The sequence below is a fragment of the Oryctolagus cuniculus genome, chromosome 6 (assembly GCF_964237555.1).
Source record: "Oryctolagus cuniculus chromosome 6, mOryCun1.1, whole genome shotgun sequence".
NCBI lineage: Eukaryota > Metazoa > Chordata > Mammalia > Lagomorpha > Leporidae > Oryctolagus > Oryctolagus cuniculus.
In genome coordinates this window covers 147529718-147544220 of record NC_091437.1, presented here as the reverse complement: position 1 = coordinate 147544220, position 14503 = coordinate 147529718, and the positions used below count along the sequence as shown (strand labels likewise).

Genomic DNA, 14503 nt, shown 5'->3' with positions numbered 1-14503 from the left:
GCTGGGACTCAAACAAGTGCCCACATGAGATGCCAGCCCTGTAGGTGGTGTTTATCCTGCTATGACACAACACCGGCCCCTTGATTTTATCTTTAACCCAATAGTGAGCTAGCTGGATGAAACAAGATTGAAAAGAATTGCTAAGTGACAAATAAAAATTTTAATGGTGACTTAAACTTACACGAAAATTTCACTTTTAAAGAAAATACTTCTATTTAATTAATATGTATCATTTATGTATTAAACAAATACATGTATCATTGAATATCCAATATAAGTAGTAAGAGTCTACAATACAATAATTTTCAACTGGTGAGGCAGAGTTTCAAAAATAAGAATAGTAAATACATAAAATATTTACAACTTTTGACAAATTCTTGAAGAGAAATTTAAATAGTGGTTTCACAGAATAAAAAGGAGAAAATATCTGCTTTAGGAAGGTTGGGAGTTCCATCATTTCAACAACAAATAAAAGACTCAGAGGGATTGCCTGATTTTCTTAAGGCCACAAAGGCAGTTATATGCAAAGCCAGAAATAGATTCAAAATTCAGTCTGCAAAGTAGAAAAATGACAAAGTAAAAATTTTCATGTTAGTATCTTATGATTTGAAAAGTTTCTGGGTTTTTCTCTCTTTAAAATATGTGAAAACTGCATTTATTTGGGTCTCGCCTTTCAGAATAGATGGAGACAAGCAGGTGCCTCTCTGTCTTCCGGGCCTTTACTAGCAGGCAGGTTTATTGACAGAATGTTCTGAAGGGAAATCACTGATAATGACAGACTCACTCACTTCTGTCCTTGTTTCTTCCCAGTCAGCAGCATAACAGAAGTAATGGACTCTGTACTGCAGCCTTGCCTCTGCAAGCACCTCTCCAATAAGTCAGGTGAGTTACTTGGGGAGCAGTTATCAAGGTTTCTCTTATCCGCTGTGGATGCCTACAAAACAGTGTCCAAAACTACCACCACTTCGAAACAAGTTCCCCCCCATTGTTCAAAATTATTTTAGTCCCTTTGATTTTTCCCAAATACTTAGTTAATGAATTAAAGCAGACAAAGAAACAGTTTTATCTCCTATTGTTTTAATTTATGCATCTTCCTTGCTAAGTACCTTCATAAGGATGCCCAATTTAAATTTCACCTCTAGTGTGAAGTTTCCTGACATCTGATTTAATAGATCCAAACTTATCAATCCATCCAACCCAGAGTTTCTGCTACTTGGTTAGACTTTACTGAACACAACAGGGGCCAGTGTTGTGGCTCAGCAGAGCTTGACTGAATTGTCTCCATGTCCTAGTGTTTGATGAAAGGTAGAATTTAACAAGTGATGGAATGAATTTGTTGGCTGAAAAATTTTCTAAGCAAACTGTTGGAGGTACAACTTGGCTTTTCTTGAATTCTTGTAGTAAAATCCAAGAAGAGAGATACAATTTGAAGACAAAATTTTGAACTCTTAGCCTATCTGTATTGGAAAAAAAATAGAATTCCTGTACAGGAAAGAACAAGAGCATGGTCAGTTGACTCAAAGATAAGGAGATTAATTCGGATGCACATTCTAAACAGAAGCCAGAATGTATTTTTAAGGACAATGTAAGAATGATCCCAAAGCATCTCAGAGGTTTTTAGGGGTGTCATTCCCATTACAGACAGAAAGTGACTTGGGGCAAAACTATTTCAGAGCTCCACTCTCCACGTTCTGAGATAGCAATCCCTGGGCACCCCAGGTGTGGGTCCTTGAATGACACATGCTGTGTTGCCCACAGTAAACCTTACCAGTGCCTAGATACTGCACCTCTGCCAGTTCAAAATGCTGTGGGGGACTAAATACGCCCACCAAAGTTTCAAATGATGGAGCCATCTGGAGCCCTGGGCATAATCCAAGAACTGGGCCCCAAAATACCCAATGATCCAGTTCACGGAAGCCACCTTCATGTCAGTCTAGCCTAGAAGAACCACAGTATGATTCCAACCAGTGAGAGCTGTGAAGTGGGCTATGCCCAGCAAAGCCATAGGGGTGGAACTGCCCCAAATCTTGGAAATCCAGCTCCTGACTCACTATATCTACAAGGTATTACATCAAGTTCCAGAAAGTTTATTCTCTCCTCCCCCCCACCTCATCTTTTTCATTTGAGAGGCAGAGTTACAGGGTTCACTCTCCAAATACCCACAATAGATAATAGTCAGGGCTGGGCCAAGATCCAGGAACTCAATCTGAGTCTCCTACATGGGTGGCAGGAACCCATGTACTTGAGCCATCATCACAGCTACATCACTGGGTCTGCATAGGCAGGGAGCTAGAACCAGGAGCCAGAGCTGGGAATTGAACCCAAATACTTCTATGTGTGTGGTGTGTGTCTTAACTACTAGGCTAAATGCTTACTCTCAAAGATTATTTTGAGGCTTGCTTAAGATTTGATTTTATCTTCCCAATTAAAGTTCAGACTGACTTGGGACCTATTATCCTTTCTTCTTTCTCCTTTTTTACATGCGAATGTCCAGCTGGTATCTTTCTCCACAGTGATATTGTGGAAGCACATAACTTGTTGGATCCCACAGTTTTACAGCTGGAGGACAAAAGGCCTTGGGATGAATCATACTTTGAATCTTACCCATATCTTATTCAGATGATAACTAAATGAGATTTTGGACCTAGAATTTATAGTTGATATGAGAATGAGCTAAAATGTTCAGGGCTATTGGAATGGGGTAGAAGTACTTTGCATGCAAGAGGAGCAAAAATCAGGGAGGGAGGGTATAGAATTATATGATCTAAACCTTTATATCCTCACCACCACCACCACCAATCATCAATATGATGGCTCTAGGAGGTGGGGTCAATAGCCCTTGTGAATAGAACTAATGTCATTATAAAAGAGATACCAGAGAGCCAGATAGCTTCTCTCCCCAGGTAAAAGGTACTGTTTATGAACCAAGACACTGGCCTTCACCAGTCACAGAATCTACCAGTAACTTGATCTTGTACTGCTCAGTTTCCAGAACAAAGAGAAAAATATTTCTGTTGTTCATAACTAACCACTATGTGATATGTTGGTTTATCACCTTGAATAGAATAAGAAAAGGCCCCTGCAGGTGGGTGTAATCCTAGGACTTTTGGCTTAGCATGTGTTTGATGTCTCTGTGATAATGAAAATGAACCACTTCCCACTTCTTCCAAATGGAAGAAGCTCTTGTGCCAAGTACTAGCTTACATAGTAGAATGGAAACTGGATTTCAGAGCCCAGCTACTCCTAAGCCTGACATCCTTAGACAGTGAACACCTTGCACACTTGAATCCAGCAGCTCTGCAGGCATATGGAAGTATGCCTGGAACTTGAACTCAAGGCTGTACTATTTGGAGCTAATGCTCTTAACAGCAAAATCATGCTTTTTGAAGTGGTGGATTTCCAAGTGCAGAAGGTTTACTTCCAGAATGCCATTTTAAATGTCTGAAGGTAAATAATCCTGTGTGGTGAGTTTCAGAAGTCCAGCATGTAACTTGGTACCTCCAAGCAACTCTGGACTCACCCAAGGCTAGACTGTTTGACACTCTGGAATGGTGTTAGGGATAAGACAGGAAACCCATTTCTACCAATCCTTGGGGGTCCAAAGTACAAGCAGAAGATTAATCAGTCATTTGCAGCAGCTGCTTCCATCTTCTCTCTCTACTCCACACTGTGACTGCCAGTGTCCATCTGTCTTTTGGAGGCAGTATGCCCTGCTAGGAGTAAAACCTCAGGCGATCTAGTTTGTGGCTTCTGCAGACCTCTCTGCAACATGGACCTTCAGTGTTGGACTGTCTCACAACATCATTAAATCAAGCCTCAAGAGGAGCAAATCCCCAGAGATAATGAGACAAGTCATGGAACAGATCCCAGATATCTGAGCCTCACTCAGCGTTCACTGTCCTTCCAAGTCTTCAGACACCTACTCCCTGTGTCTCTTCTGCTTTGCTCAACCCATTCAAAGCTCCCACCCTTTAACTTGGAAGCTTCCCTTCTGGGATCAGAGTGGAGACTGGCCAGATTTCCTCCACTGACTCAGCAGGTTGAGAAATCTGGGAGAGGCTTTTAAAGACACAACACCAGAATCACGCCCAGCAGCCATGATCATTTTCACAGCTTAAACTTTTAGACAGCTAAGAACCTTGGAGTGTCCCTGTCGCTGCTATCTTAGATCAGGACACCTGGGGGAGAGGGACAGAAAGGGGCTGCCATGCCCTGGAACTCACCACTGTGGTCCTTCCACACTTCTCCCCAAAGTGGGAGCCTGGTTGACGTATTTAGTTTCTTTTGCATTCTTCTAAAATCTTTGTTTTTTCAGGAAGTTTTCTTTTAGCTTTGAATCTGTGCTCCAGTTTTTCTTTTTAATAACACAATCAAATAATGATCATCTTAAAAACCAGAATTGGTTAAATAAGGGACCTATCCTAGGACTCAGATCTAAGGCTTATTTTGGAGGTAAGGATGAGGGGAGTGGGATTTTAAATGTGCAGGAGCACAGAATGCAAAGAGATGAGAAATATCCTAGACCAAACAACTGACCTTCATGTCCAGACCTGCTGAATCTGGCCACCATCCTCCTCACTGGGATCTCACAGTAGTCTGGACACTGCCACTTGGTATTCACATAAGTTATATCTGAGTGTAGGGATGCAAACACTTTTGTTCCAGGGTGTCGCTTTGTAGCTCAAGGTCTGTAGACAAGAGATTTATTTTGTTTAGGACTTGGGGTTTTACCCATCCCCGACACCCTCCCCACATGCTTCCGACTTCAGTCCCAAGTGACTCAGCAGGCTTTCCTGCCAGGCCCAGCTTGAACACTGCCCACTTGGCAGAGAGAGGGGGTGTTCCCCCAGTTGCTCAGTGACCTGGCTGTGCTGCAAGGCCCAGCCCAGCCCCCTCCCCTGCTGCTTGGGGAACAACGCAGGGAGCTGAGCCGCAGTGCAGGGAGTCCTAGGCCTGCAAAACACGACTTCTCCACCCGAGCCCTTCCCCCTCACCACACACTCCGCCCTCCTACAAAACACAACAACATGGAACACGAAGAGCAGGGCTGGCTGGCCGGTCTGTTTTTCCCTGGGGGCCGCACCACTCACAAACAAGGCCATGTGCGTATGGTACACGGGGATCCCTTCATCCGCCCAGTGACGCACCCGCAGCTGAGGTGGGGTGGGTGCAGCAGCTGTGAGAGGCCACACAGGATCACGTTCAAGGTCAGGGTAGGGAGGCAGGTGGTCCTCGGGTTGGAAAAAGGCCAGGAGACCCAGGCTGCAAACATTTCCTCCCAGGAAAGAGTGATCCTTGCCGACTCACGAATTCAGTCCACCAACGTTCTCCACGTACAGGGCTGAGTGCTAGAGAAATCTTTGCTCCAAAGGGTGGGAGAAGAAAACATCTGAAAGTTGAACATGACACAATCTCTGTCCCCAGGGGACCCCATGGCTAAGCTGAAAAGACAAAAAAGTAAGGGCAAGGTGAGGGCTGACAATGTAAGCTGAGGTGAGGAATGCTTTGAGTCCTTTCTTTGTGCCTTTGTTAAGCCTCCGACTTGAAGAAGAGCACCTGGCTCTTGACCTTCAGCAACATTGCACACATCGTATGTGGGGAATTTGCTCAGGCTGTGCCTTTTACATGGGACATCTTTCCCTACTTTCACCACCTGGACGGTTAGAAATCTCCCTTCCAGAATCAGCTTAACTTTGATTTCACCCTTGTAGTCTTCTTAACTGCCTTTACCACACCACTAGGATGGATTAGGCATCTCTCCTTCCCATTTCTCACTGATGGCTCTGTCATTGCACATGCATATGGTTTGCTGAATGTTTGAGTCTTTGGCTCCACTACAATAAGTGCTCTGTGAGAGCAGACAACTACAGCTGTGTCAGTAGTCCAAAACTCTACATGATCTGTAATCTATAAACAGCTGCCAAATAAATGTGTGTGTGACTGTTGGGGAACACCTTAGAAATCACCCCCAATGAGCCATGACCTTCTCTGACTCCCTCCCTTTAGGAAATGTGGAATCTGTGGAATTTTTGATCCATGATAGACTATGCCAAACATAATGGGATGTTACCTCTGATTGTACTGTATATATTGCTAGTTCAAGTTTTCAAATCTTGACATTCAGTTCCTCAAATTTTGAATGGTGTTTTTTTCTGTTAGTTGATGAAGCATTAAAAGTACCAACCATGGTTGTGTATGTGTCTAATTCTTCTTTAATTCTATCAGTTTTTTATTGTATGCCTTGAGACAATATTGCTGGCTGCATTAAAATTTAGAATTACTGTAGCTGCCTATTCAGATCTTCATTCTGAAATGTTTCTGACTCCAGTAGAAATTCTTGAACTAAAACTTACTTTGTTGATATTGGTATACAAACACCAACTTTCTTTTTAGTAATTTTTTACATGACAGTTTTTGTCCTTTTTCTCTGACTTTAAGAAGTGTCTTTCATAATCAGGATTGAACACTGTATATAAACCCAGTTTCATTACCTCTATTTTATAACACAAACATTTAGTAAATTCTTATTTAATGTAATTAGTGACATTTATTTATAAGTTGAACATCTTCCTATTACTTTTATGTTTGTCTCATTTGTTCACTGCTCCCTTCTTTTTAAAATAAAAAAAAATAGCTTTTCAAGCTGGTGGAATAGGGAGGGAGCCTACTGCTCTAGTCTAGGAGAGGATAGTTTAAAAAAATAGAGCGATTGCAATCTCAGGGAAGGGTTAGGGAGGAAACTAAGAGGAAACTATATGCTAATTGGGGGAATGTAGAGGGCATTGCCTAAATGTTCTCAGGGGAGCACACTCCCATGGAATAGGACAAGGTTGCGGTTCTGTCTCTGCCTACGCAGGTTAGGTGAGGGTACAACCTCCCAATGGAATGCAGTGGCAGAAGGCAGTATGGTGGGTAATCTGTAACTAATAGTGAATACTAGTTTCGGGAGTCAAGATTATGAATAAGATTCAGATCATCATACTGCATGGTATGGATCAGCTTCTATCCCTCACCTCGGAACATAGGGTTTGGTTTTTCCTGTTTGTATGGAGGGCTTTCATTGCTGTATTGCTGTGCCTATGTGCTTGCTACCTTGTAGAATTGTGTGTACCCTCTAATAAAAAGTGCTGGCCAAGAGCTATCCAGCAGCACACTCTTCTGATGAAGGCTCCTGTCTTCCATCTCTTCATTTGAAAAACTCCACAGGAAACACTATACAGCTGTGTGGAGGACTGGACATGCACAGCTCAGGACCCCAGCAGCCAAGAGCGTCAGCACCAGTTTTGGAGTGAGGCGAGACCAGACTGCAGCAGCCCAAGCCACTGGTGATAAAGCTGCACAAGAACCTGGTGGCACGAGTCCATCTTGGAGCCCTGTGGGGGACAGTGTACCTGACAACCTAGAAGGAAAAAAAGCAGGTGTGTATGGGGGGAGGGCATGTGTCTCTCTTCCCAACCACATAGCACTGGCGTCCTGTAACTAGCTAAGAGAGGGTAGGTGCCATTTTAGATATACATAACAGTTGTGCCACCCCATGTCTGGGTGCCCAGCAACCAGCAAGGAGGAGACTGGGAGAATTGACAAGGATCTTGATGCTTTTGACCATGGGAGCCTTGTGTGCTGGGACTGTGAAAACACTGAGACTGTCTGGGAGGGTGCAGGATGTGGCTGGGATTTGGGGCAGTCACTGTAGGTGGTTCTACGTGCTCAGGACTCCTTGATTCCCTGGGGAAGGTCACTGTTGTGGGATTTGTGCCCATACCCAGGACTGATAGTTCTTTGTATGGTTCTTGTGGTAGCATGGAAAAATATTGTCCTCACTGGGGCTAGCGCCGAGGCACTGGTCTCCTTGGAGGAGAGGAGGTGATTGTGAGAATACACCAACAGAAGAAAGCATATCTCCCCTCTGATTAAAAAAAAATAGTAATAATAAGATAATAAAAAGAAATTTACCATGCTCAACTTGTGTTTTACCTTGGATACTCCCCTCACCTTGAAGCACTGAACAGAGCTCCCTGATCATACCCAGCACATGCCTCTGGGTATTCATAGAAACAGCAGACACTCCACTAAGCCACAGAGGTGTAGTCCAAGGATAAAAACCATCAGAGGGAAAAGAAAAAAAAAACAAACAAACAAGTATCTCCACAAATGGCTAATAATAAACACAGCAATTCAAGAAACAAGAATAAGGCCACATGATGCCCCCAAAAGAACATAACTTGTAAATACTAGAACGTGAAGATGAAGAGATTGACAAAATGCCAGGCAGAATTCAAAAACGTTGATTGTGGGATTACTTAGAAGTAATCAGAATCAAATTCATGAACTAAAGAAATTTGTGGGACCAGCACAGTGGTGCAATGGGTAAAGCCACCACCTGCAGTGTCGGCATCCCATATGGGTACTGGTTCAAGTCCCAGCTGCTCCATTTCTGATCCAGCTCTCTGCTAATGGCCTGGGAAAGCTGTAGAAGATGGCCCAAGTCCTTGGGCCCCTGTAGTTGTGTGGGAGACCTGGAAGAAACTCCTGGCTCTTGGCTTCAGATAAGCACAGCTCCAGCCGCTGTGGCCATCTGGGGAGTTAAACAGCAGCTGGATGACCTCTCTCTCTCTTCCAATAAATAAATAACTCTTTAAAAAGTAATTCATATGTGATATGAATGAAAATTTTTCTCATGAAATTGAGATTTTTAAAATAGAAATCCCTGATCGGTGACGACTGACTGAACACCAAGAGGGAAACCTGTTGGAGTGAGGTGGACACTATGGGAAATGGTGGCTTGATCAGCATAGCCCTGACTGTTAATGAACAACTTAATACATTATCCCTCTTAGTAGTTTTTTTTATCGGTTCTACTTAATATGACTGGTTTAGATCTGTAATTGATGCACAGTTATTCTTAAGTGTTGAAAATTAACTGAAATGTGATCCCTGTTGAACATGGTGGTGGGAATGGGAGAGGGAAGAGATGTATAATTTGGGACATGCTCAGGCTGACTTGCCCCAAGTGGTGGAGTTGGAAGCATACCAGGGGATTCCAATTCAATCCCATCGAGGTGGCATGTACCAATGCCATCTCACTGTTCCAGGTGATCAGTTTCAGTTCACAGTTGGTCATGGTGAAGGGACTGGGAGTCAAAGGGAACACATAGACAAGTCTAGTACCTGCTAACGCTAACCGATGGAGTAAATAAAGGGGAGAGTGATCCAACATGGGAAGTGAGATACTCAGCAGACTCATAGAATGGCAGATGTCCTAAATAGCACTCTGGCCTCAGAATCAGCCCTAAAGGCATTCGGAGCTGGCTGAAAAGCTCATGAGAGTATTTCAGGCATGGAAAGCCAAGACACTCTGGCAAAAGATCTCTGCGAGTGAGATCCCAGTGGAAAGAACAGGTCATCAAAGAAGGAGGTACCTTTCTCTGAAGGGAGGAGAGAACCTCCACTTTGACTATGACCTTGTCTAAACAAGATAAGAGTCGGAGAACTCAGAGGGCTTCCATAGCCTTGGAAACTCATGACTGGAGCATAGGGAGATTACTGATGCCATAGACAGGAGTGTCAATTGGTAAAGTCAACAACAGGAGTCACTGTGCACTTACTCCTCATGTAGGATCTCTATCCTTAATGTGCTGTACATGGAGATTTAATGCTATAACGAGTACTCAAACAATATATTTCACTTTGTGTTTCTATGGGGGTGCAAACTGTTGAAATCCTTACTTAATGCATACTAAACTGATCCTCTGTAAAAAAAAAAAAAAAAAGAAAAGAAAAAAAAAAGAAAGAAATTATCAATTCCCAACTTGACTCTCACTGGGATTAAACATGACAATAGGTCTGATCTGATTTCATCATCATTTAAAAAAATCATCTATTATTTTTCACTTTATGTTTCTGTGTGGGAGCAAACTGTTGAAATCCATACTTAATGTATACTAAGCTGATCTTCTGTATATTAAGATAATCGAAAATGAATCATGATGTGAATGGAAGGGGAGAGGGAGTGGGAAAGGGGAGGGTTGTGGGTGGGAGGGACGGTATGGGGGGGAAGCCATTGTAATCCATAAGTCGTACTTTGGAAAATTATATGCATTAAATGAAAGTTTAAAAAAAAAATAGAAATCAAAATGAAATATTGAAAATGAAGAATTCAGAGCAGACTCTGATTTCATCATCATTTAAAAAAAAATCATCTATTATTTTTCACTTTATGTTTCTGTGTGGGAGCAAACTGTTGAAATCCATACTTAATGTATACTAAGCTGATCTTCTGTATATTAAGATAATCGAAAATGAATCTTGATGTGAATGGAAGGGGAGAGGGAGTGGGAAAGGGGAGGGTTGTGGGTGGGAAGGACGGTATGGGGGGAAGCCATTGTAATCCATAAGTCGTACTTTGGAAATTTATATTCATTAAATAAAAGTTTAAAAAAAAAAGAAAAGAAAGAAAGAACAGGTCATCAAAGAAGGAGATACTGTTCTCTAAAGGGAGGAGAGAACTTTCACTTTGACTATGACCTTGTCTAAATATGATCAGAGTCGGCGAACTCAAAAGGCCTCCATAGCCTTGGCAACTCATGACAAGAGCCTAGGGTGATTACTGATGCCATAAACAAGAGTGTCAGTTTGTTAAGTCAACAACAGGAGTCACTGTGCACTTACTTCTCATGTAGGATCTCTGTCCTTAATGTGCTGTACATTGTGATTTAATGCTATAACTAGTACTCAAACAGTATTGTTCACTTTGTGTTTCTATGTGGGTGCAAACTGTTGAAAGCTTTTTTAATATATGCTAAATTGATCTTCTGTATATAAAGATATTTGAAAATGAAAAAAATAAAAAGAAAATGAAGAATTCAGTAGAAAAAATTAAAAATATGGTGGAAAGCCTTAAGAACAGATGTGATGAGGCAGAAGAAAAATAGCTGAATTAAAAGAAAATTTGCTAGAAATTTTAAAGAGAGACCAAAAAAAAAATAAATTAGAAAATTAAAAAAGAGTGCCAGATTTTGAGATACTATCAAATGATGCAACATATGGGTCTTAGGAGTTCCTGAAGGCATGGAAAGAGAGTAAGGATTAGAAGGCCTTTGTGTGAAATAATAACATAAAACTTCCCTAATTTGGAAAAAAAAGATATCCAAGAAGAACATAGATCTCCCAATAGATATAACCGCAAAAGATCTCCACCAAAACACATTGTAATCAAACTCAACATAGTAAAACATAAAGAGAAGATTCTAAAATGTGCAAAAAGAAATGCCAGGTTACTGTCAGAGGATCTCCGATTAGACTCACAGTGGGCTTCTCATCAGAAACCCTACAGGCTAGGAGAGAATGGCGAGATAGAGTCCAATCTTAAGAGAAAAAACTGTCAGTGCAGAATACTGTGCCCTGCAAAGTTCTCATTTATGAAAGAAGGTGAAATAAAGACCTTCCATAACAAACAGAAATTGAAAGAATTTGTGACCACTTGTCTAGCCTTACAAAAGATGCTTATGGATATTCTGCACACAGAAACAGTAGCTTTTGTATACACAGACAATGTCATGGTTTAAAAGAACTACTAAGATCAATACTACCTACAAAGGCTATAGAAAATATCAAATACCTTGGAATAAATTTAACCAAGGTTGAGAATTACAAAACATTAAAGAAAGAAATAGTAAATACAAAGAAACAGAAAAATCTTCCATGTTCACGGGTTGGAAGAATCAATATCATCAAAATGTCATTACTACCAAGAGCAATTTACAGATTCAATGCAATACCAATCAAAATATCAAAGACAATCTTCTCAGATATAGAAAAAATTATGCTGAAGTTCATATGGAAACACAGGAGACCTTGGATAGCTAACACAATCTTATACAGCAAAAACAAAGCTGGAGGCATCACAGTATCAGATTTCAAGACATACTACAAGGCAGTTATAATTAAAAACACCCTGGTACTAGTACAAAAACAGATGGATAGATAAATGGACTAGAATAGAATTGCCAGAAATCAATCTAAGCATCTATAACTAACTTATATTTCACAAAGGAGCTAAAACCAATCCCTGGAGAAAGGACAGTCTCTTCAACAAATGGTGCTGGGAAAACTGGATTTCCACATGCAGAAGTATGAAGCAAGACTCCAACCTTATACCTTACACAAAAATCCACTCAAATAGATAAAAGACCTATATCTACAAACCGATATCATCAAATCATTACAGAACATTAGGGAAACCAGCAAGACACCGACATAAGCAAAGACTTCTTGGAAAGGACCCCAGAGGCACAGGCAATCAAAGTCTAAACTGACAAATGGGATTACATCAAATTGAGAGGATTTTGCAGCGCAAATAAAACATTTAGCAAAGTGAAGAGGCAATCAACAGAATAGGAGAAATTATTTGCAAACTGTACAACTGATAAAAGATTAATAACCAGAATATATAAAGAGATCAAGAAAGATTAATAACCAGAATGTATAAAGAGATCAAGAAACTCAATAACAAAACAAACAATCCAGTCAAGAAATGGGCAAAGGACTTAAACAGGCATTTTGCAAAAGAGAAAATTCAAATGACCAACAGACACATGAAAAAATGCTCAGGATCACTAGCCATCGGGGAAATACAAATCAAAACCCCAATGAGATTTCACTTCACCCCTGTTAGAATGGCTTTCATACAGAAATTAACAAACAACAAATGCTGCTGAGGATGTGGGGGAAAAGGTACCCTAATTCACTGTTGATGGGATGTGAACTGGTACAGCCACTGTGAAAGACAGTGTAGAGATTCCTCAGAAATCTGAATATAGACCTACCATATGACCTGGCCATTCTACTCTTGGGTATTTACTGAAGGGAAATGAAGTCAGCACAGGAAAGAGCTATCTATACTCCCATGTTCATTGCGGCTCAATTCACAATAGCTGAAATATTAAATCAACCCAAATCCTATCAATTGAAAACTGGATAAAGAAATTATTGGATATGTACACCATGGAATACTACACAGTGGCAAAAAAAAATGAAATTCCACAATTTACAATAAAATGGATGAAACTGGAACTGGAAAACATCATAGTGAAATCAACCAGTCTCCAAAGGACCAATACTATATTTTCTCACTGATCCGTAGTAACTAATAGAGCATCAGTAATCTATAGAATGAAATTGATAATTTGAGAAGCTACAATTTTGAACAACCCTTGTCTTGACTATTGAGGATGGTATTTTTATATACAATTTGTCGAACTCTTAGTATAGAATTAATCATATGTGTAAAAAGTTAATTGAAAATAGATCTTAGTAAAAAAAATATGAATGGGAATAGGAGAGGGAGGAGGAAGAGGGGTGGGAGTGTGGGTGAAAGGATAAGTACGGTGGGAAGAATCACTATATTCCTAAAGTTGTGTTTAAGAAATGCATGAAGTTTGTTTTCCTTAAATAAAAGTTTTCTGGGAAAAAAAACAAATCACTTTAATAATAATAATAATAATAAAACACTTGAAATAGGGACAGAAATTTGGCTTAGCAGCTAAAATGCTGCTTAAGACACTTACATCTAATATCAGAGTGCCTGGGTTCAAATTTTAGCTGTGTTCATTAATCTAGTTTCCTGCTTATGTGCGTCCTGAGAGGGAGCAGATGATGGCTCAAGTAGTTGGGTCCTTGCCACCCTTGTGGGAGGCCTGGATTGAATTCCCGAAATTTGGGAAGTCATCTGTTAAATAGGAACATTCTCTCTCTCTCTCTCTCTCTCACTCTCTCTTTCCCTCTCTCCCTCCGAATGTGTGTTTGTGTGCCTGTCTGTCGATCTGTCCTCCATCTCTCTGCCTCTAAAATAAAAATGAATAAGTTAATAAGCTTTAAAAAATATTTAAGTGCATATTAGCCTCATTGCTTCTATACTTATTGAAAATTCTAATCTCACTTGTACTTTTGTTCTTTTGTAGGCAAAGTGTTTTTTGTCTCTGGTTTACACATTCTAGATTACCACCAAAACTGAATTTTTAATTATCTACTTCCACTCCCATTAATTTATTAGTTATCCATGTATTATTCATTTAATGATATCATAGAAATGGTAACTGTATTCTTGTTAAAGTCTACCTCAGATTAGTGGTTTTACCAACTCTCAGAAAAAAAGAAGAACCTGAAAATATTTTAAATCAGTATGCTAGATTTATTCTCACTCTCAGTCTTTCATGTTATTTTTGTCATTGATTTTAATTCTTCATTTATTTTAGATTCTATAGGTCATACATTGTTTTTACAGTCAATGTTTATTTAAATTTACCTAGATATTTTAAAGATTTTTTAATTATTTAAAAATTTATTTATTTACTTTCAGTTTATTTAAAAGGCATAGTGAGAGAGAGAGATTTTCCATCTGTTGCTTCACTCTCCAAATGCCTGCAATACCCAGAACTGGGCCAAATGATAGCAGGAGCGCAGAATGCAGTCAGGGTCTTCCGCATAAGTAGCAGGGATCCTGCTG

The 14503-nt window shown here is 40.3% G+C and overlaps 1 long non-coding RNA gene across 3 annotated transcripts in view; it reads right to left on the bottom strand.

Annotated features, from left to right (window-relative positions):
* The window catches only part of LOC103348121 (uncharacterized), a 53736-nt gene that overhangs the window by 29014 nt on the left and 10219 nt on the right, over positions 1-14503 (bottom strand). For 2 of the 3 annotated variants that reach the window (XR_011389513.1, XR_007918714.2), the window contains exons 1-3: positions 5148-8614; positions 4537-4688; positions 789-934 (exon numbers count right to left, since the gene is read on the bottom strand). This is a non-coding gene — a long non-coding RNA (uncharacterized lncRNA). Of the gene's footprint in view, positions 1-788; positions 935-4536; positions 4689-5147; positions 8615-14503 lie in introns of those variants that run through there. The other variant, XR_007918715.2, reaches the window with a different exon arrangement.